Raw genomic sequence first — 27732 nt, 5'->3', positions numbered from 1 at the left:
CCCAGGTTTAAGCACATTACGCTGTTGATGGAGTTCGGGCTCTGTAATAGCAGTGTCTCCAGCAGTACCCGGCAGGCAGCGATCCGCATTCTCCTTGGGTTGTTGTTTGAAAACATCAGGGTGTCTTGGTTACAAGGTAATTACGGCAGTCAGTGCAAACGCTCTTCAAAAAGGGATCTCTGCAGGAGAGACAAGATTGATTTATCTTGCGTCCTGTTTAAATAAGTGACACATTTAATCTGTCCCTCCACTATAATTATTTAATTAAACATCAAATCGGCTAATATAAACATGCTGAAGAGCGAAACACATCTTTTAAAGGGGATTTTCTATGCCGTTTCAGTGTGGCGAATATGATTAAAATCTTGATCAGAGCTCTCTTTTCCTAGGTAGCTGTTTCCAGGAGGCGGGAGCGTGTACCTGCCCCTCTGGGCAGCAGCAGGAGCACTCTGCAGAAGCAGCTTTTACACGGTCCGGGGGGCTGGCACACCTCCCTTAGCTGTGGAAGAGGTTCCTCAAGGATTTGGGCTGGCTAAGGCGAAACCACGGCACAGAAACATGTGAGGGGAAGGGCCCAGCAAGCAAAGGCAGAGGTAAAGGCGTTTCTGACTCCTGTTTCTGTTACTCGGCGCTTGCAATTCAGAAAACAGCATTCCTTTTTGGGAACTACAAGTCCCAAAGTGCACTGTGGGAAGAACGTGCCTCGTACCAGCTAGTGCCCAGCACAAATTCCCAAATATGGATGAGGAATCAAGTTTGAAAAAGACTCACACTGGCTGGATGCTCCTCACTGAGACTCAGAAAGGGAGTGAGACAGCACAAAAACAAGGTGAGTTTGCGTTATTTAAAGATGCTGTTGGAGGATTTCTTTCGTGGGGATCAACCAGCAGTGCTCTGTCCCCCAGCAGGGCAGCCCAGCGTTGCTCTGGCGATGTTTGCAGTAGTTTTGGAACGGGGCTGTTGTTTCAGGTGGGGGAGTGAGTCAGATCCTGTTTCCCGGCAGATGCGCCCGATGAATCAAGACCTATGGAAAGACAGAGAGCTGCAACATTGATGCTGTTGTGCTGGAGGCTGGGGAGGGTCCGGGAGAGGGAGGAGTTGCTCTGAGCAGCGGCTTTGTGTGAGTTGCGGTGCGTGGTTGTGTAAGAAGCCAGGGTGGACAAGCAGCCTTGTAATAACCATAATTGTCGGTTAGATTAATTTCTCTGCAAGGCATGGTAGAATGTTTTTGTACTTCACCCCTCTTCCTAGAGGGGACAGTGTGGTGCCTTGAAGGCCGAACCTTTTGCAGCTCTCTGACCTGCAAGTAACACTCAGTAACAGGATTGTTTAACTGCAGGCCAGGAACAATTACCTATTTTACCAGCAATTTGTTAACAAGCAAAATGAAATCATTCTGAAAGATAATCATCCTCGTGGAGATGAGAGATGCTCGAGCTGCACTGTCGGGCAAGCACAAAGCCTTGGTGGCTGACCTGGTCACAGGCAGCAGCAGCTCCCTGTGTGTGTCCCTGGCAGCCAGGCAGGCTCTGGTGCAGCTCAGATGCTGTGTGTGGACACTGCGCTGCTGGCTGACGTCAAGTGCAGCTGGTCAGCTGCATCCATCATCCCAGCACCCTCCTCCTGCTATGTAGGGTCATGGAGCAGCACAGCCGGCTCGGCGATGCAAACTGGAGCTGCACTCCAGCCCGGGAGGGGAGCCCGAGGCTCTTCGGGCTGCTGAACCGAGCTGGCACATGGATACTTGTTGCCAAATAAGAATGATGCTGTTTTTCCATCTTTCCTTGAATGGGAGCAGCTTAAATTGTCTTAAAGCTGGAAGGGTCCCTCTTGTGCTTGAACCAGCTACACAGCAGGGCAGTGTGCTACACACATCCTGCTACACAGGCACTGGAGGACAGCAGATGTGTTTGCCTGTGCTCCTGGATAACAGTTTCTAGTGACCAGAACAGCTAAAGTTAAACGAACTTGCTGTCAGTGACAGGTATTATCAGGGGTTTTGTGTCCTGGGTGGAATGTCCATGCCCAGCTCATTGCCTTTTATATGAAGTCAAGGAGGTTTTTTTCCACCACAGTCATCCTGATTTTGTATAGGAGAAGAAAAATGAGTTCCAGCAGGGCCCTGTTTGTGTGTACATCACCTGTGGATTTACTGGTTCCCCTCCTCCCTCTGCTGCCAGGCAGTTCGAGGAGAGTTTAGAGTTACAGGCACCTGTGACAAGGCCTCCTGAGGTAAATCGCCTCAGCTATTAATCCCGATCTGACCAGCACACGGTCACAGGGCCAGAGGGCTGGCAATCAGTCTTTTTCTGTTGTCTCTTCTGTGTCAGTAGGCTGTTAATAGGAGATTAGCAGCATTAGGGAGACTTTGAGCTAGAAATGGTGAGGCCCTATGATTTGATTTGTGGAGAAAGAAACCCTCCTACACTCCTATGAAAACAAACACAAGAGCTGGAAATTATAAATGGCATTATAAACACAACTGAGGAAAGCACAGCCTCTAGGAAAGTGGTGGAGCTCTGTAGTACCTCTCAGCTTATCAGCTGCACTTTAACAAAGCAATGTGGTCCATGGAGACCTCAGGACCCAGCACTCTGCTCTCATCACCACGTGCTTTTGTTTGACTCTGGCGAGACCATGACATGGTGCTGGAATCTGTAATTCGCTTGTCATTTCCATCAGCAGCAAATCCCTGTTAAATATGAAGCTGGCTGGCTGCAGATGCCCTCGATTAGCCCAGATTCAGGGCTCCCCTAGCTGCTGGCAGGCTCTGCAGAGCCCGGGCTGGGTAAAGGTGAACATTCTCCAGCTGGGCTTGGAACAGATGGCCCACGGTGATGCTTTCTTATCTCAGCCAGCATTGTGGCACGGCATCAAACCTATTTTTTGTGTCAAAAATAGAACTGGTTACAGGAGACTCACCTGATTTCGAGCCCACCTGCTGAGGTTCCTAGTCAGTGTGTTTAAATGCACTCGTGTCTGATTTTGGCTGTATCCAAATCTATGTAAACAGCAGGTGAGGATGGTACAAGGCAGAAAAGACAATTGCAGGGGCAGTCACAGCCACATTCCAGCTGGGGGTATCACATAAACTAGAATAGCAAATCTCTGTTTCAGCCCTCATCACAGAGGCACAAACACTGCGTGAGGAGTGAACACTGGAAACTGGGAAACTGGAAACACAGGGTTGTGTTCACAACTTGTCAAAACTTGAGTTTTACTCAGATAGTAACAAAACCTTTCCGAAATAAAGGGCAATTTTAAGTTGATTAAGTTCCTTTTTTTGCTTCATAATCAAACAAAATACTCGTCTTGGCAAGGCAGCTGTCAAAGAATAGCAGCAGTTACTTTAATTGTTACTGTTATAATAGTCATAATTAGTGCTGGGTGGGGCATTTCATAGCTGTAAGGTGACCGATTTGGTTAGAGGCCCAAGGCATCTTCTTTTCTTCAGCTAGTTATTATCTGTGAGAAAATGCTGAAGCCTGTCATCGCAGTGGGTCAATCACACCCTGTTTGCCCAGCACAGCGTCTCTTTGCTCATCGCTGTAGAGTCACAACCCCTCTAACAGCTAATGCCTCTTCTCAAGGCCAAACTTGCCAAAATCAACTCTCAGCCATTAGTCCCCACCTTTCCTCTTTTTTCAAAAGCGAGCCTTGTGCTCTCATGGCTGGGAGAAAGGCTTGACAGTGTGAATCCTGGAACTATTTGTGCCACAAGGCAAACAAGGTGATTCGAGAAAATAGTTGTTCTCATTTTTAACTTAACTTCCTGACATGTCAGTATTTCTTTCCACAGTGTCTGCCAGTCATCTGTCCCCCATTCCGAATGCACATTTACTGTGATCTGTGTTAATTATCTCTACAAGCAGGCAATGCATCTTCTGCATCTTGAACTGGAAATCTCAGAATATACTACAGATGTTGACAAACTCTTTTCCATCTCAGTCTGCTGGTGCTGGCTCTGCTCTGGCCAGGTCTTGTGGTGCTCTTGTGATGCGAGGTTGCTTTAGGAAAGCCAGCAGTGCTGCAGGATTGCATGGCAGCAGTGCAGCAGGGAGAAATCCCCTGGGAAGGGGCTGTTTGCTGCTGCAACCTTTGTGCCTTGTGTTTCACCCCCTGCGTGCCCCTCTGCCTGTGGTGGGCAGAACTCCCCTGCTTGCTGTTTGTGCTGGTGAACTTGATACAGTAATTAACTGGTAATTGCTTTTGTATGTACCTACATGTGAGCTTTTTTTTTAATGTAGTGGATGAATGTGCAGCACGTTTCTTTTGGGAGGATTTCTCCCCTCCTCTGGAAGACCTGGGTGCTGTTTCAGGGTTTTACCAGTTTGAGAGGTGTGCTTACACTGTGTGTAGGATTTCTGTCTCAAGAAGTGGATTGGCCCTCCCCTGGCAAGCTCCCCCCATACCTCCCTGCTGCTCCTCATCTTTCTTGGCAATACCAGGTGCAGACAAAGGTAGGATTAGATGTCTAATTAGTTTATGTAGCCTTAGACACACGTGGTTACTCCGTGGCACTGGGGGAAGGGCAGCCCGGGAGGAATCCAGCCCTTGACTCTCAGTGAGGTTTTCAGCTTTGGGAGCAGCCTGAGCCCAGGCAGACTCAAAAGGCAGGCCAAATTTTCTAGACACATTTTTGTTCCAGATGCCTGTTCAAGGAGGAAGTTGAAAACCCAGTCTGTATTACCAAATCTAAAATAATTTGTCATTTAATGTTAGATCCAAAAAGTTTATTTCCAAAAGATGACTCAGTGTAGACAGCCTGAAAGAACTTGCTGGAAACATGGCAGAAAAGCTACTAAGCTGTAATTAGTATATTTTGTAACTACACTGTAGATGGGACAAGCTGTATTTATAATATTTTTAGCTTATCAAAGTGAATTTTAGGCTGTAGCTCTCCTCTCTCCCACTGCCACCATCCTTCAGCAGATGTAGCCAGGGGAACAGAGAGGATCATTCTCTTTCCTACCTGACAGAAGGCTTATTTGATTTGTAATGTCAGTTGTATTTGTGGAGTGTCCCGATATATCTGAATGAAAAGAAATGGATGAAGGTAATGCAAAGGATCAAGAGTACACTGCAGTTGTGTACACCAGCAAAACAAAATCACTCAAGAGCAAAGTAATGGAAATGGGATTCATGTATGAACTCTGACCGGATCTGCCAGGACAGAAAATGGGGTGGATTCTGCCAGGGATGGGGAACTTAATTTTTGCTCTCAGGGGTAGAGAGCAGCTGCCCTTACATTTTTCATGGAGTCTTTGTGAGAGCTGCATGCTGGTGTGTGAGCCTGGCACTCAGGGTACAACCAAGGCATGGGGATGGAGGTCACTGTAAACACAGCAAGGTTAAGTGAAATAAGGCCAGGAGGAGGTCATGGGGAATTTGAAAGGGAGAGTGCACGGACAGGAGTGACTGATAGCTCTGGTGATTGGAAACAAAACCTCAAATAACTCAAATTTGTATTCAAGAACACTTGTCCATCTCAGGACTCTACATCTGTCTTTCTGTGTCAGATCGAGCAGCAGTTCACAGCAGTTCACATTCCCAATGCACTCTGAGCTGCTGAACAATATGTCTATTCTGAGCTCCCCTGCAAGGCTGTCTCCTTCCAAAAGGTGTGCTCACCAGGAGAAATCCAATACTAGAAAGACAGTCGGGATAATTTTAGGAGATAGAATCACTGCCTGCTGAATCCCCAAAGGAGCTGACTCTCGGAATAGTCTTAGCAGGGAAGCATGCTCTGTAAATCATTACCAAAAGTTAGGCTGAAAGCGTTGAAACACTTTGTACAATAAGCACGTAGGTTCTGCCTCGATCTTCCAAGCCACTGTGGTTTATTTTCCTGAGCTTGCCGTGATCAAAGCACGTTCTCTGGTGTTTTATTCGTGTGGCAATCGAAGATTCAGACTGGTCAGAAATAGGACGATCTCAGGACTAAATCTCCAGAGCTGCCCGAATCATAGGGTTAAAAGAGGGCTGTGAAGTACTCAATGGGCTGCCTACACAGTGCTCAGCAAGTCAGAGGTTAACAAAGGACCTCATTATTTGAAAAGATAATTGAGGCTGAAAGCAAGTCAACCATCCCACGACTAAGCCCTGGAGATCATCAGTTTTTGTGAATAATAGCTGATGATGTTTGGGATTCAGTGAGTTAAGTGGTTAATCCTATACAGAAAGCTGCATCCATAATGCACTTTAAATAGAGGAAATCCACCCAATTTGACCCCTGGAGACTTGCTTCCTGCTGTTGTGCCCATGGATGTGTCTATAAATATCATGGAAGCCATCAGCAGATAAAATCTGAGCGAGCTGAAAATCCTCTCCCTATTAAACGATACATTGATTTCCATGAAACAGCAGGAGCCTGGGGTAATGAGCACTGAAACCAATCCCCTGCTCTCCCAGAGCCACTGTAGCCAAAGAGAAACAAGACACATTCACTGTTTCCATCTTGATTCCGTGGGAAAAATTTAAACCCCTCATACAACATTTCTTTCTGTTCAGTCTTCTCCACGAGGCTGCTCCTTCCATTCTCTAAGGGCCACGCAGGCAGCAGCTCATCAGCCTTTTGCTGCAGTTTGTTCCAAATTTGTCCTTTGTTTGCATCCCTCAGAGAAAGCCTTCAGTCAGGGCAGTTTGGGCACAAAGCTGCCAAAGTGTGCAGGACACTGCAGCAGGTTGGGATGCATTCTCCAGCTACCAAGGACTGGCAGACAAACAAGCACTGCTGCTCATCCCCACCTTCTTCTGTCACTTTTGGATTTTAGCAAAAGACTGCTCCCTGTCCTGGTTTGGGGCTTTTTGTTGGTTTAAGGGTGTGTTGGTTGGTTTTGTGAGGTTGGTTTGTTTGTGGAGTTTGGGGGGGTTTGTTGTTGTTTTTGTTTGGTTTGTTCTTGGTGGGTTTTATGGGTCTTGTTTGTTGGGAGTTGTGGTTGTTTGTTTGGTTTTGGTGATTTTGTTTTTGGTAAAGTTTTGTGTGGGTTTTTTGTTGTTGTTTTTGTTATTGTTATTTATAGCTCAAAATCTTAAGATTTCAAAGCCTATTGTGTTATAATGTAAGGCCTGGCTTGTGATTTTCCACTCCCAGGGCTGTTGGTGCTGCACATACACACAGCAGAATGTAGATTTTACCCCCTGCATTTGAGCTCTCCCTGCTGCCAGTACAATGTCTCCATATCTGTATGTGCATGCAGGTCTCAGAGCGAGCTTGCTGCCTTTCTGGTGTTTGAACTGGCTCTGTTCTAGTTTGTTTTCTGTATCTTTCTTTTCTGCACTCTCCATTTGTTACCCTCCCTTTTTTCTTCCTCCATTTTGTTCTCTCTTTTCTCCTCCAGTGTTGACTGACTGCAAATTCCATAATTTCTCAGCACTGGGGACTGTGACTGGCAGCTGTGCTGGGCAAACCCTTGGACATCACTGTGGGATTTACACGGAAAACTCGTGCTGTTAGCAATCTACTTCCAGAGTTATTAAAGAGCAAGGCAATAAAGATCAGAAGAAAGCAGGGTTTCACAAACCCATAGCTACATACAGTGTGAGCATACAGAAGGAGAGGGGATTGTGAGGTCCTTTCCTTCTCTCCTTGCTGCTTAGAAAGTCCTGTGCTTGTCTAGCACTGATCTAGGCAAGGAAGAAAAGAACATTACAGGGACTTTTTCTAGACTTGTCCTTTGCTGCTTCAGTGTCTTTGAGCATGAGAGTCTTTTTCTTTGGAGACTGTAGAAGGAGTTAAAATAACCTGGGACATAAGGGAAGGATCATGAGCTTCACCAGCTCAGCCTGTCCCACTGGCACTCACGTTGAGCTGAGTGACTCAAAGGAATGGGCTCTCATTGCCTCTGAAGAGCCAATGCACTCAGAGAAAAGGATTCTGCTCCATTTTCAGCAGTATCAACAAAACTGTTTACCGAGTTCCAAAGGGTTATATTTTTGGCATTCCTGTGGCCTGTTTTGGCTTGTTGAATGTCACTTATGAGTAAGAAGGAAAGAACTTGTCTTGATGCTCAGTTATAAAGTAGAATTTGTATAGCTGACAGTTGAAGGAAAACAAAAGGAATGCAGTATTTTGTGTATTTATCTCACAGGATCTGCAGAGACAATAACTTCAGAGACAACTGGTTTCAATTGCAGGGATATGTGCTGGTTTTTAAAGTCTTGTCTCTTGTCTCTCAAGGCAACTGCAGCTTGAGACACCCAAATCCATCACTTGTACTCCTCGTTGTAAATGGCCTGCCCAGAGTCACAGGAGAGTGGTGGAGGTGGGTGGGATTTCTGTCACAGACAAGCTCTGCTCTGCCCTGGAGGCCACAATGGCCATGGCTCTGCTGGAATCTGTGCTCAGCATCAGCAGAGCCCTGCTGAGGCTTCAAAGGAAGGACAGAACTGCAGATATTTCCTAGGTTTGTTTGGAAATCTGGTGTCCTGTAGGGAGGGGCTGGAGCCACCCCTGTTTTCTGCTGTCCTGCTGAGTGAAGGGAGCCTCCATCCTCCCCACTGTGCATACCTGGGAGGTAAAAATGCTATTAAAGTGGGTAACAGGGTGCCAGGTCTTCCCTGGGGACTCAGGTCCCATAAAAGTACGTGTGACAATGCCAGAAAAGCTACATATGCTAGGAGCAGCTCCAGGAGGATGGTGGTGCTGACTCCACAAGCTGGGCTGGAAATTACAGCCGTGGCAGGCAGCACTGACCACTGCCTCTGAAAGTGAGTATGGAAAGAAGTGGGGAGAGCCCAGAAGGCAACAACAGTGACATAAATAGTAGCCTAATTAACAATTCCTAGCAAGGATTTATACAGCGCTTTACTTATTTGAAGCACTGTGCAAAACATTAGCTGATAGGTGTTAATTAATCATTCAGGTAATTAAATGGAAGTGGAATGCAAATGGTTAGAGGAAGCTGGCGTATGAAGACTTCCTGAAACCATTAAATGATTTTGTTCTCTTTGATGGAGGAAGAATTTCTTCCTTTAGGGTTTAAATGTTCTCACAGTGTGGGTGTTATTACAGTTTTAATAACCACCTGTTTAATTCCCTGGGATGGGAGATTACACGCAGTACAGCCAAGAGTTTCTTGTTTGTTTGAGTAACTTTGGCAGGTTTATGGGCCAAAAAAAAAAAAAAAAAAAAAAAAAAAAAAAAAAAAAGAGAGAAGTATCCCCAGCTTTGTGTTTCAGGGCACAGAATGATGACCAGCTTCAGGAATGAGTTTTGATCCTTTGACTTCTCATGAGCAGGATGGGCTGGGAGAGGGAGTACCATTGCACCATGACCTGTTGTTTTCACTTAGAAAGTGAAAGATGTGAAAGATGAAGGTGTGCTGTAGTTTATGTAGAGGAATCCCTGAAATTATTGTGGCAAAAACCACTGAGAATGTTGCGAGTGATAGCTAATTTTTTAATGGATTAATTCATTCCCCTGCAGTAACAAGATAGGATTCTTTGGCAGAGAATCAGTCAGCTTGATTCCTGGCTGTGGCATATTTAGGTTTGTGTTATCACCCACTGCCCACACTTGTGTAGCATAAACTCCTGAGGGAGCTTGTGAAGAGATGGGTTTTCAGTCGTCTGGCCTGAATCACTGCTTTGCTGATGAACCCCTTAAGCTGCTGCAAGAGACCTGTGTTATGCCAGGCCAGCACAACCACAAACCAGGCATGTAGGTCTGATTTCCTAAATTTAGACTGATTTACTGCACTGTCTAAATTGTGTTTTCAATGTACCTGCAATCTGAGAACTCAGTCTCTTAGGGCAGGTACAGCACCAGCAGCTGGTGATACAGATAAAGCCAACAACCTCCAAAAAAGACGTGATTCTCTGACTGCTAATTGCCCTGATAGCTTTGCTCCCCTCCTTCCATTCTGTGTTTCCTCCTGACCTGGGATACTGTCACTGTCAGCAGTGAAAGCTATCACAGTTCTCCTTTTTTCTCTCCCTTTTCCTCTCTCTGGTTTCCCTGGGGACAGAAGATCCTGGCAGCTTGATCTACCCCAGGCTTTTGCCTTTTGTTTTCCTGTACTTTTCTCTTGGCACGATGCAGAAGTTTGCAGTGTTGTGCTTTCACAATCACATGCTAAAATATTTGCACAGCTGTCTGATGACAGAAAAGGGGGGAAAGAGAGGATCCACTCTTCCGTTATTTGAAAAGTTAAAACAAAACAACCCCCAAAACAAACAAACAAACAAAAGTTAACATGAGTTAATCATGTAAAATCTTCAGTTTTTCCTGCTCTTGTATAACAGAATCCTCAATCACTTTTCCTGGCACCCCTCCATGTGCTTCACCTTCTTTTTCTTGCACACATAAGCCCACGGTTTCATGCTCCTCTTCCAATGTCTCTGGGTTCAAACGCCCTGGGACTCCCCTGCCCACCTGTGTGCACTGCCCTCAGCCTGTTCCTGCTGTACAGAAACAGGAGCAACTCCTACAGGCTCTAATCTGGCATTCTCCTGGCAAATCTCTGACTGAAGTCAGTGGAAGTTTTGGCACAAGGACCAAAAAAATAATAATGTTCCTCCCCCAAGTGTGTATAGATGTATATATATCTAAGGGATGGTGATGAGAGATAAGAAAATGCTGCCTAGAAAGAAAGTCCATTAATAAATTAGATGTGGGGAAGAACGGTTGATAGAATTCTTTATAATGCAGTTATAAAATTGCTGAGTTGCTGAGCTTTCCAGAAACCCATCAATAACATGCATGACCATAGCAGCAGTTAACAGGAGTATAAACAGGCAGGAGCACAGATCTCCATGAAAACAAGGTGTGGAAATATTGTGAGAAAAATCCTAGCATATCCAAATTATTTAGCACAGAATATATTCTAATGTGGTGATAACTTTGCAATGGCCTTGAAAACTGGTTGTGAGTTAATTTTACCAGCAGTGCACCAGAGAATCTCAAGGAAAAACTGATCAAACGTGGGCCCATATTTTAAAAATAGCAAAACAGCACCAACACTTCCTAACAGGCCTAACTATAGACCAGAGCGAGAAAAAAAATTAAATGTGGATTTAAAATAAACCCGGATAGTGATACTAAGAGCAGAATCAACCTGGATGTTTGAAAGAACCAATCTTGTCAAGTATTTTTTTGTTCAGAATTATCAGATAAGTGACTGATGATACTAAATATAGTAAATATACTGCATTATATTTTGGTGCAATGAGTGGAAGGTTCAACTTTTCAGCTCTTCAGCAGCCAAAAAAAGGGGAAGTGATCAGGCCCACAAGCACTCTTTCAGCTTTGACATCCATAATTCACGTGCAGGGACTGCACTCCCACCACCAGCAGCTCCCTTCCTACACACATGAACACACAGTCCCTGCTTTATCCTGCTCTGGGACCACACACAGCTCTGTCCAGCTCCTGCCCTTCCCAGCAGAATGAATGCCTCCTCTGAACCCAGGCCTCACTTAAAGGTGTGTTTCCACCCTGGTCCACCAAGCTTAGATTGGGGTTTTTTTCCAGCTTTTTTTAAGTCTTTCTTGTTGGAGTCGTGAGCTCCAGACAAAGCTTTCCTTTCTGTGAGGGAACTTCAGAACCAGGAATGTGCTCTGGACATTTATGGACAAAGGAACATTCAATGCTTCTGCTCTTTGCCTCCTAATGATCAGGGAGAATGACTGCGCTGTGCCTTTGGCATTCCAGCTCAGTTTCTGCGGTCTGTCTGTGTCCTCCTGTGGACACACATTTAGGGAGAGCCCTCTTTTTGTTTGTGGCTGGGCCTGAAGTGTCCAGGCACAGGGATGCAGTGTGCTGGTCTGGTTCCAGCAGACAGAATGTCATTTCCAGCCCGTTAGCCTCTGAAACGTTGTGTTTGTGCAATTAGCCTGATGAGGCGGCTGATGAGAAATGGGTGCTTATTAGCTGCTGTCATTTTTATGCCCTCTTCCCTAAGTAATGGTACAGCAGCCCTCGTGATCCCATTAAATAGCTCTGACTGCAGAAGGAGAAAGCTGCAAATGGAAAAGACTTCTCAGTGCTGCAGGCCAAGCGCAGCCACCTCCTCTCCCCTGCATTCCTCTGCTTTTTCCATACTCCCCGAGAGCCCGGCATTATTCCCTGTCAGGATTGTCTTCTTCAGGGGACAGCTTCATTCTGAATGGCTTCATGCTTCACACCCAGAAGCACCAAGTCTTTTCCACTAAGCCAAGCATAAAAATAGCTGAGGGAAGGGGTGGGGGAGGGAGTGTCAGCAAAACAGATTTATTTAATTATATGTACCAAACAACACTTTCCTATGTGAGACCAAGTGTGCAGCTCAGTTCCTGATCTGACTGCATTTAAGGTTGCTGGAGAAACAGGCACAAATTCCCATGACAATTTGAATTTCTTTAAGATGCCTTCATATGTTTAGCTTCCTCACACCTGTGTGGAGCTGGATGCTCCTGAGTCTGGGTGTACTAATAGCTGATTTTGCACAAGCCACTGCACTCAGGCACCATGCAGGGAAGGTGTCTGTGTGTGTGTTTGTGGGGGGGTGTGATGCTCTTAAATCCAGCACCCAGAAGGCTCCAGACTCCCTTAGGCTGGGCCTAGGAGGACTTTCCTACTTGGCAGAGATATTCTGTGCTGCCAAGCTTGGTGGCGTTGTCACGGCCATCACTGTGTTTGGTGATGTTCTCCAAGGCCCACATTTAAGAATCCTGTAAGCATAGGAGAAATGGAAGCTTTTTTCTAAATCAGATTAAATTCTAATCCTCACAGTGTCTTGGAGGAAATCTGGAAAACTCAGTCCGAAGGCAGAGGCAAAGATAAGTAAAAAGATTAGAATTTTTACTTCTTTTAACACGTGAGATTTTTTTTGTGCCTGCTCACAGCTTTTATAATCTAGTTCAATTCTTTCTAGCCCTTCTGGCTGATACTGCTGCTCTTAACTAGTCCCATCTCTGCTGCTGCAGATTACAGTGGAGCAAAAATGTGCTTAACCCCTTGTCACAATGGGGTCTTTAATGTCTGGGGTTTGGCTGTCCCTACCTGGCAAGCTGGGATGAGCCACTGTCACAGATTGCCCAAACAACCTGGGTTGAAAGGGAGGACAGGAAAGTGAGTTAAGAAAACAAACGTGTGGGTTTTGGTTCTGAGTGTTTGTTTTTGTCCACACCACCTACGTGCACACAGAGCTGTGTTTGTTGGTGTCCTGAGAGAGGAAACCCATCACCTTAAAAAAGCACTTGGCTTTAAGAGAGAATAATAAGGAAAGCAACAAAGAACCACTAGCAACATTTTATAGAGAAGAGGAGATAAATAGTCTGTCTTATAAACAAGTGGTATTATTTAACTATCCAAGGAGTTGCTTTCCAAAACAAAGCTGAATTGTTCATTGTCCAACAAAATAACTCCTGCTCCTGCAGCCTGGGCTGCTTTTCTGACTGCAGCCCAGGGTCTGTAGGTCTCCACTGTGGTGGACTGTCCTGCCTAGCATTACTGCTGATGTTTATGTCAACATTATAATAAAAAATAAGTATAAAACAGCGATATTAAGGGTCAGAAATTACAGCACCAAGACTTTTCAGTTGAGGGGACAGGAACAAAGGAATTGTGCCGGCCCTGAGCTTCCCCGTGGCTGCAGTAGGGCCTCACAGACACACTTGTGCTCGGCCGTGTTGGCAGAGAAACACTTGGCAGAGAAATCCCCTCTTGCTGTCTCAACTGCTCATTCACCTGCTCACAGAGACAAGATTCTATCGCACTGCCCCAGCACTTCTTCAAACACTGGCAGGCGTGTGCTCGTGTTCAGATATTCGCCAGAACAAGGTTTCTTTTCTCCTCTTCTCACAAGCCGTGACACTTCCCAGGGGAGGCCAGTGGCTCTCTCGGGGTTATGCCAGCTTTGCTATGGCACAGAAACAAGATTTGAGATGCTGTAGAGCTCCGAGAGCGGAGGAACCAAGGTGGGAGGGGAGGTGTATGTGGGGTGTGAGGGAAATGCCTTCTGTATAAAACAGCCTTTTTAAAGAAATGGGTGGGTTACGCAGGTCAGAGGAATCCTCGAAGGAGGAGGCAGTGCATACTCCGTGCTCCCATTGCTGCTCCCTTAGCAAGCCACAGGGGACCACTGCTGCGTTACTGTGGCAACAGTGACGACTTGGCAGCCAGACCCATCATCGCACAGCCTCCTCGAGATGCTCTGGCAAAGGCTTGCAAAGGAGATCTGCATCTGAGAGCCCGTGCCTTTTACATTTCGGCTTTACCGTGCCAGCCTAGAGAAAGAGAAAATCGTGGCTAGGAGCCCTCCAAAGAGGAAGGCAAGCGGAGGCAGGGCACGGGGAGTGGCAAGGGGCTCTGATTTAGGTGTCTGCCCCTGCGAGCCCGGAGCACCTGTCGGGAGGAGGTGACTCATGTGAGAAGAAGGTCATTCCCGCAGCCTCGCTCCGTGAGTACCCACCCAGCCAGCCTCTCTACTTACCTTGGGCTGCAAATGTTATTTATTGTTTGTCATTGACCACGAAATCTGGGGTTTCTTGTGTCCAAGGGGAGGAATTTTCCTTTGTGCTAGCTCTAGGCATCGTGCAGGATCTGTGAATGCAGTGCTCCTGGCTTTTTGTCCTGGGCATGAATCCCTGCAGGAGCTGCAGCTGTGCCATTAGCAGCAGGTTTCTTGCAGGGAGCTCGATGAGATCTGCAGTTTGCAGTGAGCACTGCACAATCCCTACCTTAAGACCAGGTTTTGTGCTCTAGCCAGCTGATATGGTCCTCTATCAGCTTTTCCATTTAATTCATGATTCCAGCCTTTGTTGTACAAGCTGACTTACTTGTTTTCATTGAGATTAAGAATTTAGGCAGTAAGTAAATCAAATGCTTGAACAGGTGCAGAAAGAGTATTTGCCATGTGTAGGATAGAGTTACAAGCAGATTCATTCTGATGAGACAAACAGATGCTCCAGATAAACTGCTGATAAAAGGAATTATTATACTGGCAATGATCCACCGCGTTCCCCCATAGCACATGGGTGTCATAGTCCAGCATACAGACAGAAACCACGGGTGAGATCAGTCTAGCATGGCTAACAATAGGCATCTATAAATGTAGTCATGTTACTGAGCAGTGGGATCATCGGTTTTAAATCATGTCCTGAAAAAAATTAATGTAACTTAGACATCTGTGTAAAGAATACACTGCTTTGTAAGGAAAGTAATGCATTGAAAAAAAGATTTACAAGGAACTATAAGGGAAAAGAAATCAAAGGTTGTACACCATAGATCTGAAATCGTGATCAACCTGCAGCCTGCTCACATGAAAGCCAAGGAGATATTGTTTTCTCCAGATGAATTTGGTGCTTGTTCCGTTCCTTTTCAGATGGCAGCACCGGGGCATCTCTAGCTGTAATCTCATTAGCACTATTAGGCTGTGATTGTGCTTGTGCTCTGCTACTGGCATGGATTTGGGCAGATAAATGATCCTGGGAGCTCTCACAGTTGAGAGGAGATGGGGGTCCCTTGTTTGTGACGAGGTTTGAGAGTCCCACAGCCCTGCCTTTGGAAAGGGCCTGTTTGCAAAGAGCCGGGAAGGCAAACAGGGCCGGGTCTGCTCAGCCCAGGGACACAAGGGCAGCCTGTGAGCTCCTGCTGGTGATGGGAGTCACGTGTGGGCACAATAATGGCACTGCACACCCCCTCAGCGTGCAAACAGCATAAAGCTGTGCCTGTGCCAGGGTTGGCATGACAGGCTGGGCTACTACAGAGCAAAAACAGAAGTCAGGAATTAATTATGTGCTCCCTTCTCCATGCCCAGAACCACTCCTGTGTTCTGCTTTGTCCTGCCTGTTACAAATAACACAAGCATAGCAGCTTTTGTTTAGTTGGCTTCTTTGACCACACTGAAAGATATTTTGCTGATATTTGTGGATATTCCTGGAGTCAGCTACAACTCTTTTCATTCAATTTTAGCCCATTACTCTTCGTTACCATTCCAGAGGACACCGTAGACACCTCTAGTTCCTCCCTGCCATCCCTGCACCCCTCAAATCCGAGTGGATAGCTCTGCCCCTCTGCAGCAGGGGAGTTGGAGTGCTCCTGGAGGCCAGTGGCTGTGCAGCCCCCTGTGTGACCCCTGCCCACGTGGATCCCCTGCACGCAGACCCGGCTGATGTCACTGGCGCATGAGCCGGGGAAGCAGGCTGCTGAATGAGTGCCAGTGTACCACACAGCTCATAAATATGGAAAAGCAGCGGGCCCTAGCCCAGCAAGCTCAGATTCAGAAACGTTTAGCAGATGTTCTGGCTGTGGGGGAGGAAAACAGGAGATGAATAACTACAATACTGCAATAGCAAATACTTTGTTGATGAAACCGCACAAAAATTAGAATGACAAACACACCCTTACGAGGACTTTGACCTATCCATAAAACAACATCAACATGTTTTATTAATAGTAGTTCCACATTCTCCAGATCAGTAAAGTGACTTCATTGATTTACTTTTCCCTTTTTATTAATACTTCTCTAAACAGTGATGAATTTGGATTGAGCATAGGTAGAGTCTTTTTATAGCTTGTCAAAGAACAGTTCCAGTAGTTCTAATAAAGCAATAAGCCTCTCATCCAGGACAATACAGCTAAAGAGAACCTAACCAAGGTTAAGAGTTTGAGAGAAACTTCCAAATCTGTTTGAGATTTGGGGCTGTCAGTTATTTCCAGACAACACCACAAGGGAGCTGCTCCGTACACTTCCTTAAAGGAGTAAAAAGCTGTTGTTTTAAAAACAAGCATAGAAAGCATAGCTCAGGCTCTCCCTTAATCCAAACTCCAAATAGTAAACATGCCTTTTAGACCTTGATGCATCCTACATAAACCAATCTCAGCTTTAGAGGCAGCTCTTGTGGGGAACTTGTATAGTCCAAATTGGATGAAGAACCAATGTAGGGTGTCAGTAATGACATTGCAGGAACTGCTGTTACATTTCACCAAGGTACATTTGAATCCATTCCACTTCTCAGAGACTGTCTGAGCACAAGGAAATGCTGTACTTATGATTTTTTGGTTGATGTATTAATTGTAGACCAGCAGTCTAGTAGTACTTCATCTGGGTATGGTGTTCTTGCATATCTCTATTTTCTTCCTTGACAAGCACTTGTCTTACTGCTTTGGATGATCTCACACCTCTTTACACACTTGAACTAAAGCATGAAGTGAAACTCAGCTGGGCTGCTCTTCCCAGCCCTTAGCAGAATGTACCACTTTGGGAGGGAGCTTTCTGCACTGGTGTAGCCTTTGGTTTGAGTTAATTCTACTTAAAATTTTACAGTATAGTGAAGTGAAAGTTGTGTGTTTCTCATCAGCTTCTTATATGCCCACGGTCCTGAATCATAGCAGCAAACCCAAAGCTGCAACTTTATATTTTACTGCTTGGCAAAATCTGTGAGCAGTGAAATTGTCTGCAGTGTGTATGCACAGACCCAGAGCTTCTCTTATTCTTAAAATAGTTCCAAATGCTAAAGTCTATACTGAACACTCAGCAGATTTGCATGTAGCCTCAGAGAAACCTTCCTTATTAGTTCCTATCAGAACACTTATTTTTTCAGCATGAAGAGTTAGAGACTTTTATCTACATGATCAAAACTCACTGGCTCTGATGGGCTGCCTTTTTATTTTCCTTTTTAACTGCAGAAGTTTTTACCTACAGAAGTTTTTATTTAGTGAACCAAGAGAGAGGCTTTTTTCAAGTGAATTAGACTTGTATTTGTTTCCTTGCAACCAAACAACACCAGCAATTCATTTGAAACTCATCTTCCAGCTCGGCACACAACATCAGTCCGGATTAGGGTGTGCATGTGTGTTCAGAGGTGGTGCAGGGGGTTGAACACATCATTTCATAAATATTACAGCTATTCAAATGCCTAAGCAGTGAATAATCACTTGCATCAGGAGAATGATGGGCGCCTGGTGACTTCTGCCTTGCATTTGAACCACAGATTGAACACTTGTGTTCTTGCTTAGGAAGTCAGTGCTCCACAACAACTGGACAGAAAGCAGCAAATCTTAAAACCTCTGTACACTAGACTAGTCCTTCAGTTTCTTCTCAAAACAGTTCTTCTTTTGGAAGCTCTTAGCTGCTCATTTGTATACAGATTACTTTTACATTAAAAAAATGGGTTTAGCTGTCCAAGTAAGTGTGAGCGTGAGAAAACAAGACTATAACTCATCAAGCTCCCAATTCAGTTGCTTACAGCAGATGGCAATTCAAATACAGTGACTTTGAACAGGAACACAGGAGAAAAGAGTTCCTGTTAACAGAGAGAATCTCAGGGGCTTCAGTGGCACTTTGGTTTCACGTTGTGGCCTTGACTTTTATGAATTGAAGCAACAAACAACAACAAAAAATCCTCTGTCACTGTAAATGTCACACTAAAATGTATAAATAGGAGGGAAGATTGCAGAGCACACCAAGTGCTCCTTCCATTCTGCATCGTACTGGTAAGGCTGGGAACTCAACTGGGAACACACTACATGTTGTTCCTGCACAGAGGAATTCAGGAAAGACAAGGATTAAAGTGAGAGCCACCACAGGGGAACACTGTGAATCAACAGAGCCTCACTCAATCTAAACTAGGAGGACAGGCAAGAAGAAATGGAGTTTTAGGTTTGGGGAATGTGATAAGTGACACGAGAAATCTTCATGCATCTGAAATGCTGTTGCAGGAGTAAGAGGAGCAAATGGGGGTTTTTTTTATCTCTGTTGGGTAGGATGAGAAGTACATGTAAATTATGGTGAAAGAGATGCAAGTTGACCATTAGGGGAAACTTTCTAAAGGCAAAAAGAGTGAATCATGAGAAAAGCACATCTTTCCTGGATAGATTGTGGTGTCTGCACTGGGGAGGTCTTTAAGAGGTAAAACAGATGGGACAGAGATGCTTTCACAGGGCTGGAGTTAGATGACCTCTCAGTGTCCCTTCCAGTGCTGTATTTTGGTGATCACCTCCTTGTTTGAAAATCCACTTGCTGTGTTTTTACTTCCTATTTCCAGATGTGGGACTCTGCTCTGGGGTAGTACACGTCCAGTGGAATTTGGTGCTCTTGGCTTAAAGAGATAACAAATTCTCACAGGAGCATGCACCTGGCAAGTCCTGCACCTTGGAAGGTTGTCAAAATAGAATTTAAGATTTCTTGGCTGTTTTTACTGTGAAAATAGCTTTGATTTCATAGAGATACCAAAAACTTTCTAGAATTTTCTTCTGTAACTTGTCTTCCTTTTTATACTCCTTGTCTGACTGGGAGCAATGCCTGGGTCTTATGAGCCTTCAATAATTTCTCTTGGAATACATAAAAAGGCCTTATTTTTCTATACAGACTTTTGAAAATGGGACACTGTGCCACCCTCTGACTACATTTTGAGCAGTAGCAGGACATCTCCTTTAAAAAGCTCTGGGACCACAATGTTTTTCCCTGGGCTGGTTTGGAGCTGCTTCCTCAACAGCTGCTCTGCTCACTGGCGGTCACTCCTGGAGTGCCAACACGCAGCTTTACAGCGCCTGCAGGCACAAATTCACGGGGAATCAATCACAGCCTGGCTGGGGCGAGGTGACTCTGCCAGCCAACCTCATTTCCCAGTGCAAAAGTTCTGTAAAATCCACGGGGGTGCTGGGCTTGCCTTGCACATCGCCAGCCTGGAACATCAGGCTTCTAACCAAGCTGTGAGGCAGGGTTTCAGCCTGGTTTTATATCGCAAAATAGCCCGTTCTGTAGTGATGTTGCAGTTTTTGTGAGTGTGCTTTATTAGGCTGAAGTTCTGTACAGTACTGCCTGCCACCCTCCTCCCACTCTGCGCACCACGTGCATGCAGTGACAAGGGACGTGCAGAGGCAGTATAGTCCTTTGTTTTTCTTCAGTTCTACTTGTTTAAACCCTTCCTCTTACGGCGCATTGTGAAAACTTCTCTGGGAATCCAGCAGCATAATGATGCAAATAACCCTGTCATATGACTAAGCCTGACTGTGGTGCTGGATTCCAAAATATCGAGCCAAGACATACAAGTCTCGCTGTGGATGCCATAGGCAGCCTCATGCTAGAGTGCAGATGGTTCTTCAGTTCCCTAATGGGAATTGTTTGGGTCCTTATTAGCACTTTACAAAGATTACTGTTCGACTTGCCAGCTCTCCTCCTGACTCTTCAGAGTGCTCAGCCAGTAATCGCTGCAAACACTGTGCGAGCCGGGCCCCGGGAGAACATTTTGAAACATCTCCTGTATCACTGTATGTAAACCCCCTCCTCCATCTGCTTTCATTTTTCAATAATTAACACACCCCCAACCTGCATCTTTGCAGGGGAGGACACCTGCAAATATTAGTTTTGAACAGATAATGGAAGCTGCTGCCTCCCCTGCAAAGAGCTGCTCTGTCAGTGACCTTCAGGGATTTCCAAGGGGGAATATCCCCTGTCTGGAGCTCTTGCCACCCTTTGGGGCTTGTATGGGCATGACCTTGTGCATGTGCTCAGGTAAGGACAGGTGTCCTTGCCAGATTTTCCAACACACAAGCTGAATCAGCAGGCTGAGGCTCTGCAGTGATTGCAACCAGTAGCTCTAATTTCTGTGCTCATGGAAACTCCATCAGTAAACAGGGTGGGTTGAGCCAAGTTTAGATCAGCTAAAGGCTTTCCTCCATCTGTTCTCAGACATGGATATGGATAGAGATAGTGAATTGGGAATTGTGCACTTCTGGCTGATATTTGTCATACCCTACTGTAGTAAGAATTTGCTCAGCCATATCATTAACTCATTTTATGCATCTCTTATGAATGATACCTTCTCGGTGTTCTATCATGTGTCATTACAATACTTGACAACCTTTTATGCCAAAATGTCTAATATGCTATGGAGATCAAAACCCTCGTAAGGTAGGGTTGGAAGGCTGTGGCTTTTGTAGGACATTTCTGGGTTCCTCTCGGTGCTTTCTCGAAGACCAGGGCTGGCTCATTTCCCTGTCCAGCCAGTACCAACCCCCGGTGTAACCCGAAGGATTAGTCAATATTTGGGGCTGCCCAGCTGAGCCGATTCGCAGGAGACAAGGATGATGGCAGCAGCATCCCCCTGCCGCAACGCTGCTCATCCTCCCGAGCGCAGGGGCAAGGAGCCCGCTCCGAGCGCACCGGGATCCGAGCGGGACCAGCTGCTGTGACCACGGCCGCGGGCTTCTCCCCAGCCACCCCCGATCTGAAAACATCTCCGAGCTTTTCTCATCGCGACTTTGCAAGCGTCTCGGCGGCCGCTGTGAGATGGGATTTATTCACCGCCTTCCTCCGCCGGTTCCCTCGGTGCCCTGGCTCGGCGCCCTCAGCGGCTCCCGTGTCCCGGGGCACAGGGCGCGCCCCCGGGACACGCCCCCCGCCCGCGGCGCTTTAAACGGTCGCGGTCTCGCCCCGCCCCTTTTTTTGATCTCCGCCAATCCGCGCCCGGACTGTTGCAATTCGACCGGTGGGAGCGTACCACTGCCACCGGGGGCGGGGGAGGAGCGGCAGCGTTTAGGGGCTGGTGAGGAGAACCGCGTGGGGGCTGGCGCCCGTTCTCCGCCACACCTGTTGCTTTTCGTTGCTCTCGCTCTCCTCCGCTTGTCTCTCTTCTCCACCGCGTGCCCAGCGGCTGCAGAGCCGCCGCTTCCCGCCGCCGTTCCTCCCCTTTCCCCGGTGCGCCGCCCGACGGGCCGGGAGGGGAGGGGGCTTTGCCCTCGCGGTGGGCGGTGGGCGGGGCTGCGGCAGCGCGAGCTGCCAAGGTGCGCGCGCGTCGCCGCTGCCGCCTCACCCGCCCCTCCCGCGGCGGGCAGGGACGGGCCGGTCCCGCTCCGCTCCAACCCCAGTCTCAGCCCCGCTCCAGCCCCGCTCCGCCGCCCACGAGCAGCGGCATGAAGCGAAGGCAAGTGCCCGTGGCGGGGCGGGAGGGCTGCGGGGCGGCAGGTGGGGCGGGGGCGGCGGCTGAGGTGGCGGAGGGTCCCCCTCATGCGCGCGCGGAGCGGTCCCGGCGCGCGGCGTGGCGGTGGCCGCGGCTGGCACGGGGCGGTGGGCACGGGGCGGAGGGCACCGGCTCCGTGACCCGATTACGCGGCTCGGCGCCGGGCAGGAGCGGGTGGCTGAGCCGAGGGCACGGCGCGGCTCCCGCCGGTGCCGGGCGGGCAGAGGGCGCGCTGCGGGGCTGCCCGCGCTGCCGGCGGGCGCCGCTGCTGCTGCGGCTCGGCCTCAGCGCCCGGAGCGCCGCGCGGGTGCCGCGCACCGGCCGCGGCCGCCGCAGGGTCGCGGAGCGCTGCCGGTGCTGCCGTCACACGGAGCTTGCGGCGCCCTACGTGAGGCTCGGCATAAACCGCCCGCAGCTGGCGCAGGCTGCTGCTTGTCTCGCCTTTGGCCTTTTTATTGTCACTCTAGATAAACTCAGTGCGGGGGACTGTAATAGTTGTGCCTCTGTTCCTTTATTTGTTGTGTTATGGTTCATTCCTAATCTCGGCGGGCTGTTGTCCTAAGGTATGTTTAAGGGTGTTTAGTACTTATCAAGGGTGGATGCTTCTGAACATAGGTTTTCTTGTGTAATAAAAAACTGCTTATCCATTCACTGCAACGACTTAATTCCATATTCTGAAGAAGTCCTCTCTTACCTGATGGAGTGATCCATTTAAGGTTACTGCTGTGGAGTACCTGGGAAGGTTCCCTCCATCTCCACGAAAGTTACTGTTAAGTCTGACACGATGAAAAAATGCTGCTTCCTTTGTTGGTCCTGTTGTGCTGCTTTGAAAGTTGAACAAAATGAAGAGTCTATGGGAAACCTTTGAGTGTTAGAATTGGCGTTCTTGGTTATTCTGCACTTTAAATGAACTTGGTCTGTGCCGGTGCAGTGGACTTCGGGGAAGCTGAGCAAATAAATGTGGATAAGCTGGATATACAGAAACTGATTCTCCTTGGGGCTCCTTTTAGCTAGAAACCTTGAAAGATACAAGGTAACTGAGCTTTGAAACATGCAATAAACAAGCTTTTCTTTGTATAACTATGGGCTTGCTTGAAATATACTGCTTTTACTAATAGTTACGCTAATATCTCTTTCTGTATTTCTTGCAATGTACATATTCTATTTATTTCTCACTGTCACATTTTCAGTACTTGTGTTTGGGTTGCTTGTACTGTGGGGATATGTTCAGTAAAAATAACTCACTGCATGGGAATTAAGCTCTTCAATCATGGGAATATTTATGCTGGCCTAAGAGTCTGTGAAAGCTCACCGGTACAAAACCAGATTCAGAGTTAGATTGAAGTTGGCAGTGCCCCTTTAAAGCAGCCAAAAGTCCACTGCACATTCATCTGCAGCTGCAAAAGTCACACTGCAGTTAAGAAAACAGATATGTTTGTATGTAGCTTGCAGCTTGCTAAAATACTTGTGTCTAAGTAGATGGCTTAGCTAGGTATGCTGGACCTGTATTCATTCATGTCTTAAATCACAGGTGGAAGGCACACCTTACAGCTAAATGGTGTTGTTGGTAATCCTGTAATTATTAAATTAATGGATGGAGAACTCCTCTTCAGTGTTGCAGGACAACCATAAATATTTTTCTTTTACCAGTTATTTCTGAGTATTTGTGCAGAAGAAATAACAAATAGTTATGCTGCTGCTGAATTACATGTATCTCAGTTCCAATATTCAACAAATTTGAAAAACAAAATAAATTAAAAAAACTTAAAATCCTGTTTCTGACTATCCTGTGTATTAAGAAAGGATCTGTAAATAGTAAGTAACTGTATATTCCTGGTGTAAGCCTAAACACAGCTGGTTGAGGTCAGGATGACATTTTATTCCAAGCTTTCTTGCCTCTCTGGGTTTCAAATATCCTGCAAACATGCCTCACATGAGAAATCTCAGTTACTCTGCAGGTGCAGGTCTCTTGATAAAGGTTCTGGCGCTGTTACTTTGCCACGGGTGAACTTGAATTCCTGTTGTACACAGGTAATGCAGGGCTGATGACGCTTCTTGGAGAAAGCTCAGGCAGAACTGGTCCTTACCTGGACGTGTTCCTCTTTTCTCGCAGGATTTCATAATGACTTCTCAGTCACTCAGGTAATCCATGAATGGATTAGGGTTTTTTTTCTCCTTTGCAAACACAGGGGCTGTCCTGCCAGTGTAATCTTGGAGCAGTACTCGGGGTAGCTCCAGGTGCAGGGAGAAGTGTCCGTGCTGCTGTCTGTCTGTCCTTGGCAGAGGCAGGAACCTTCCGCTGTGCCTGTGTCACTGCAAACTGCCCACGAGAGCAGCAGCAGAGCCTGTGCCTGCTGTCACAGCCTCACCAATAAAACAGATGTTTTAGGAATCTTTTCTCTGCCCGTTGATCTATGTCTGAACAACCTGGAGTTAGAAGAAACCCCACAGTGTATCTGTGGCTCACCTGCTGCATGCAGGGCCATCACACAGGGGCAGGGCACACACCTGCCCTGGGGGCTGCTCTTACACGAGTGTGTTGTTAATGCTGGGGTGCAAAGTGCAGCTTTCCCCAGGTACGGTGTTGCTGAGATACTCCTGCTGTGGATGTGGTCCCTGAGAGGTTTCCTGGGAGTGCTTTTACTGCAGCAGATCCTAAGGATAATCTCATTTTTCATCCAAAAAGGGAGGAGGGAACAGTTCCCGCTGGTCAGGGAAGGGGGATTCCTTGTGAGTTCCCCTGGGGCCCTGTGTTTGCTCTGGGGTGTTTCCTTGGGTCTCCCAGCAGCACTGGGTGCTGCTCAGAATTAGAGAGGTGGACATAAAACAGCAGCAATCCCGAGCTGGGGTTCGTGCTGCTCTGTGGAAATGATGTGATAAGATACAAGAGGGAGGCACTGTTTGTTCACTAGGAGGGGAGCCCAAAACCGTGGAGACAGAGCAAGAGGTAAGCTGGCATAGGAACATCAACTCGCCACCCTTTTCCTTCCTTTTTCTCCTCCCCCAGCCGAATGTCATCTCACGCTGTAATTGCACAGGGGAGAGGGAGAAAGGGAAAATGCATCCCGGAGAACCCAGGAACACACACACACCAAGGAATGAGGTCTGCAATAGACAGTGCTTGTGAATGGTGTGGAAACATTGGGATTCCACCTGAGTGTTCCGTGCACACGATGAGTTCAGTTCCAGTGAATTATTTGTTGTCCGTCCCTGTGGATTCCTTCTAATGTTGAGGTAGTTGGAATATGGATGAATGAGTCGATAAGGCTCTTTGTGTTAACAGTAAACAGTGGACATGGCTCTTCTCATTCTGCCTGTGTTGTATCTTGAAGAGGCTCTGTGATACTCGTGTGTGTGGAGTGAGTTGTGATGGAAATGGAGTGCCCAGATATGGAAAACAATCGGGGTAGGGGAGGTTGCTCACCTCTGTGGGCAGCCTCTCTTCTGATGCCTCTCTTTTTTTTTTCCTCTCCTTTGAAAGTTTAATCAAGCAACAATCATTTGCCTTGGTAGCAAGCGGAAACTGAAGGATGTTTTTCTTTCTTTTTTTTAGATACTGAAATTTACTCCATTCAAAAGTATTCAGTAAAACTAGGAAAGGAAATGCAACTTCTTGCTTTTCCTAGACAGCAGTAAATTAACAATAGAATTATTTAAGCATCAGGAAAGAGGAATGTGTTTCATCCCACACTTCCTGAGGGAGTTCATAACTTTTCTACTGAAGGTGGGCAGTAGCAGCATAGTTTTTTTGCTGAAGACAAAAGCTTGATTGCTCTGATAGAGACCAACTGTTCTGAACCTGTTGTTTTGCAAGACATGACAAACTCCCTTTCATTTTTGAGAAGGGACACTGAAGAAAGCTATGGAAATTGTGAGAAAAATCTTTTTACTACATTCCTGTCTCTCTCAGCCTGTCATCTCTTTCTTTCCAGATCTTTATCCTTGTTATATGTTAACCTTTTTCATTCTTTCTTCACAGTCTTTGAGATATGATCTTTTGTGTCTAGCCACATGGTTAAAACTAGTCTAGGGTGCCCTTGCTTTGTCTGGGTTTCTTCTTGACATTTGACTGTTCAAAATAATGACCATTTTTACTGCAAGTCATTCATTTGTGGGGTTATACAGCTACAGACGTAAGCTAATTTTCTTGGCCCTTTTCTGCTGGCATCTGGAGTGAAATGCTGTCTGTGGAGCACTTGACATGTAGTCCCACTTGGTGATGCTGCTTGCTTTGAGGCATTGAGCAAAGCCTTATTGTGGCTTTCTTTGCGTTGTTGGTGCTGAAGGAGGAGTGGCAGATGCTTTTCAGCCATGGTGACAAGAGTCCCACAGATACCTCTGCTGGTGCCTCATCTTCTGCCTTCAGAGTTCGTGATGCTCTCGCCTGCCATGAGCTGGCTGAACCAGAACAGCTTGGCAATGGAATCAATAGGCCTCTGCTTATCTGCCTTGAGAGGTTTTGCCTTTTTGCTCTGTTCTCCTTTTCTTGGATCCACTTGTCCAGCAGCCATCTCATCCCTTGAGGTGGAGTCTCCCCATGAGAGGTGTTTTCTTGCTCTGCTCCTAGGCAGCATATTACATTTTGGAGTTCTGGTTTAGATTGGTGATTTCAAATGTTATTGTAGGATACAAAACAAAGGTAAAATCTTGCAATTTTCTGTGCTCCAGCCTCAGTTCAGGAATATTTGTTTTACCTTATGGACCTTTTGCTGTGTTTTCCTGCATTAGGATTCCGGTTGTGCAGCTTAATTAAAATCTGGGAAATAGCCTATTTACAGAATCAACTTCCTCTTTGGCCAGCAGGAAAATTGTTCTGTGTTACTGCTCTCTGCCCTGCTGTTTGGAAATAATTCCTCTGAAAATGCAGTGCTTTGAAGTGAGGCAGGGCTTGCTGGGGGCTGATGTGGTTGAGGGAAGAGGAGATTGCAGTGCATTGAAGGCGTTTAATAAATCTCTTTCAAGCTTTAGTTTATAAAAACTCTTTTATTTTCATGGCTGTAAGATGCTTCAGAGTGAACTTTGGGTGGTGCATCTGATGAAGTCTCAGGGTATAATCTTCTAGTCTTCTAAGCAACTTTTGAACTAAAGTGACAATGGGTAGCATAACTTTTACAGTCACCTCCCTTTAGATCACTGAGATCTCTTCACTCTGAGTCTGTGGGGAGCGCTCTCACTGGAAGTGCAGGCAGAACAGCAGCATTTTTGTGGGATCATCTCTGCCACACAAATAAAAGTGCTTATTGCTCTGTGAGTCCTAGCTAATATTGCTATCTTTTTATTACCCTGATGGAACTGCCCTGGTTAAACAGAATGGTTGGGAGCCCCTTTTTGCCTTCCTGTTGATGTTTCCAAGTATGTTGTGTAGACTTACACAACTGTTAAAAAGTCTTGTTGAGTGTAAAGGACAATATAAACTCTGCTCTGTATTGAGATGCTGCAGCTTGTAGTGATTTGCACCATTTAACATTTCCATAGTTTTCAGGGTGCATTAAAGAATTGAGTCTAAAGGCAAGCAGAAGGCAAATTTGATTCTAACCCAGTTAAAGAGCACAAAGCCAGTTGATATCCATCAGTGATACCCATGGGATAGGTTATTCTAGATCTCCTGTTGAGGAGTGTCCTCCAGCAATTCCAGTATCATGGTTGTGTGACTGGAAGAATGAAGGGGAGGACAGTAGGCTTTCTTCTCTCTTCTGTTCTGTGGTGATGTGCACAGAAATGAGGAATGGGGACAGGTGTTTGCCTGGGAGACTTGCTTTAAACAGTCAAATCTAACGATGTTTTACTAGTTTGTTTTTTTAATTGGGTTGCTTTGTTTTGTGGCAGAAAGTAATTTCTGTAATAGCA

The 27732-nt window shown here is 46.5% G+C and overlaps 1 protein-coding gene across 12 annotated transcripts in view; it reads left to right on the top strand.

Moving 5' to 3' along the window:
• The first annotated feature begins 502 nt into the window (after positions 1–502).
• The window catches only part of MICAL3 (microtubule associated monooxygenase, calponin and LIM domain containing 3), a 167904-nt gene continuing 140674 nt past the window's right edge, over positions 503–27732 (top strand). For 11 of the 12 annotated variants that reach the window (XM_063395127.1, XM_063395126.1, XM_063395122.1 and 8 more), the window contains exon 1: positions 21701–21849. The gene's annotated coding sequence lies outside the window, so the exon portion shown is untranslated. Of the gene's footprint in view, positions 830–21700; positions 21850–27732 lie in introns of those variants that run through there. The other variant, XM_063395117.1, reaches the window with a different exon arrangement.

The sequence above is a fragment of the Prinia subflava genome, chromosome 4 (genome assembly GCF_021018805.1).
Source record: "Prinia subflava isolate CZ2003 ecotype Zambia chromosome 4, Cam_Psub_1.2, whole genome shotgun sequence".
Taxonomy (NCBI): domain Eukaryota; kingdom Metazoa; phylum Chordata; class Aves; order Passeriformes; family Cisticolidae; genus Prinia; species Prinia subflava.
Note: the sequence above shows the minus strand (reverse complement) of the source record. Positions and strands in the feature narration are given on the sequence as shown.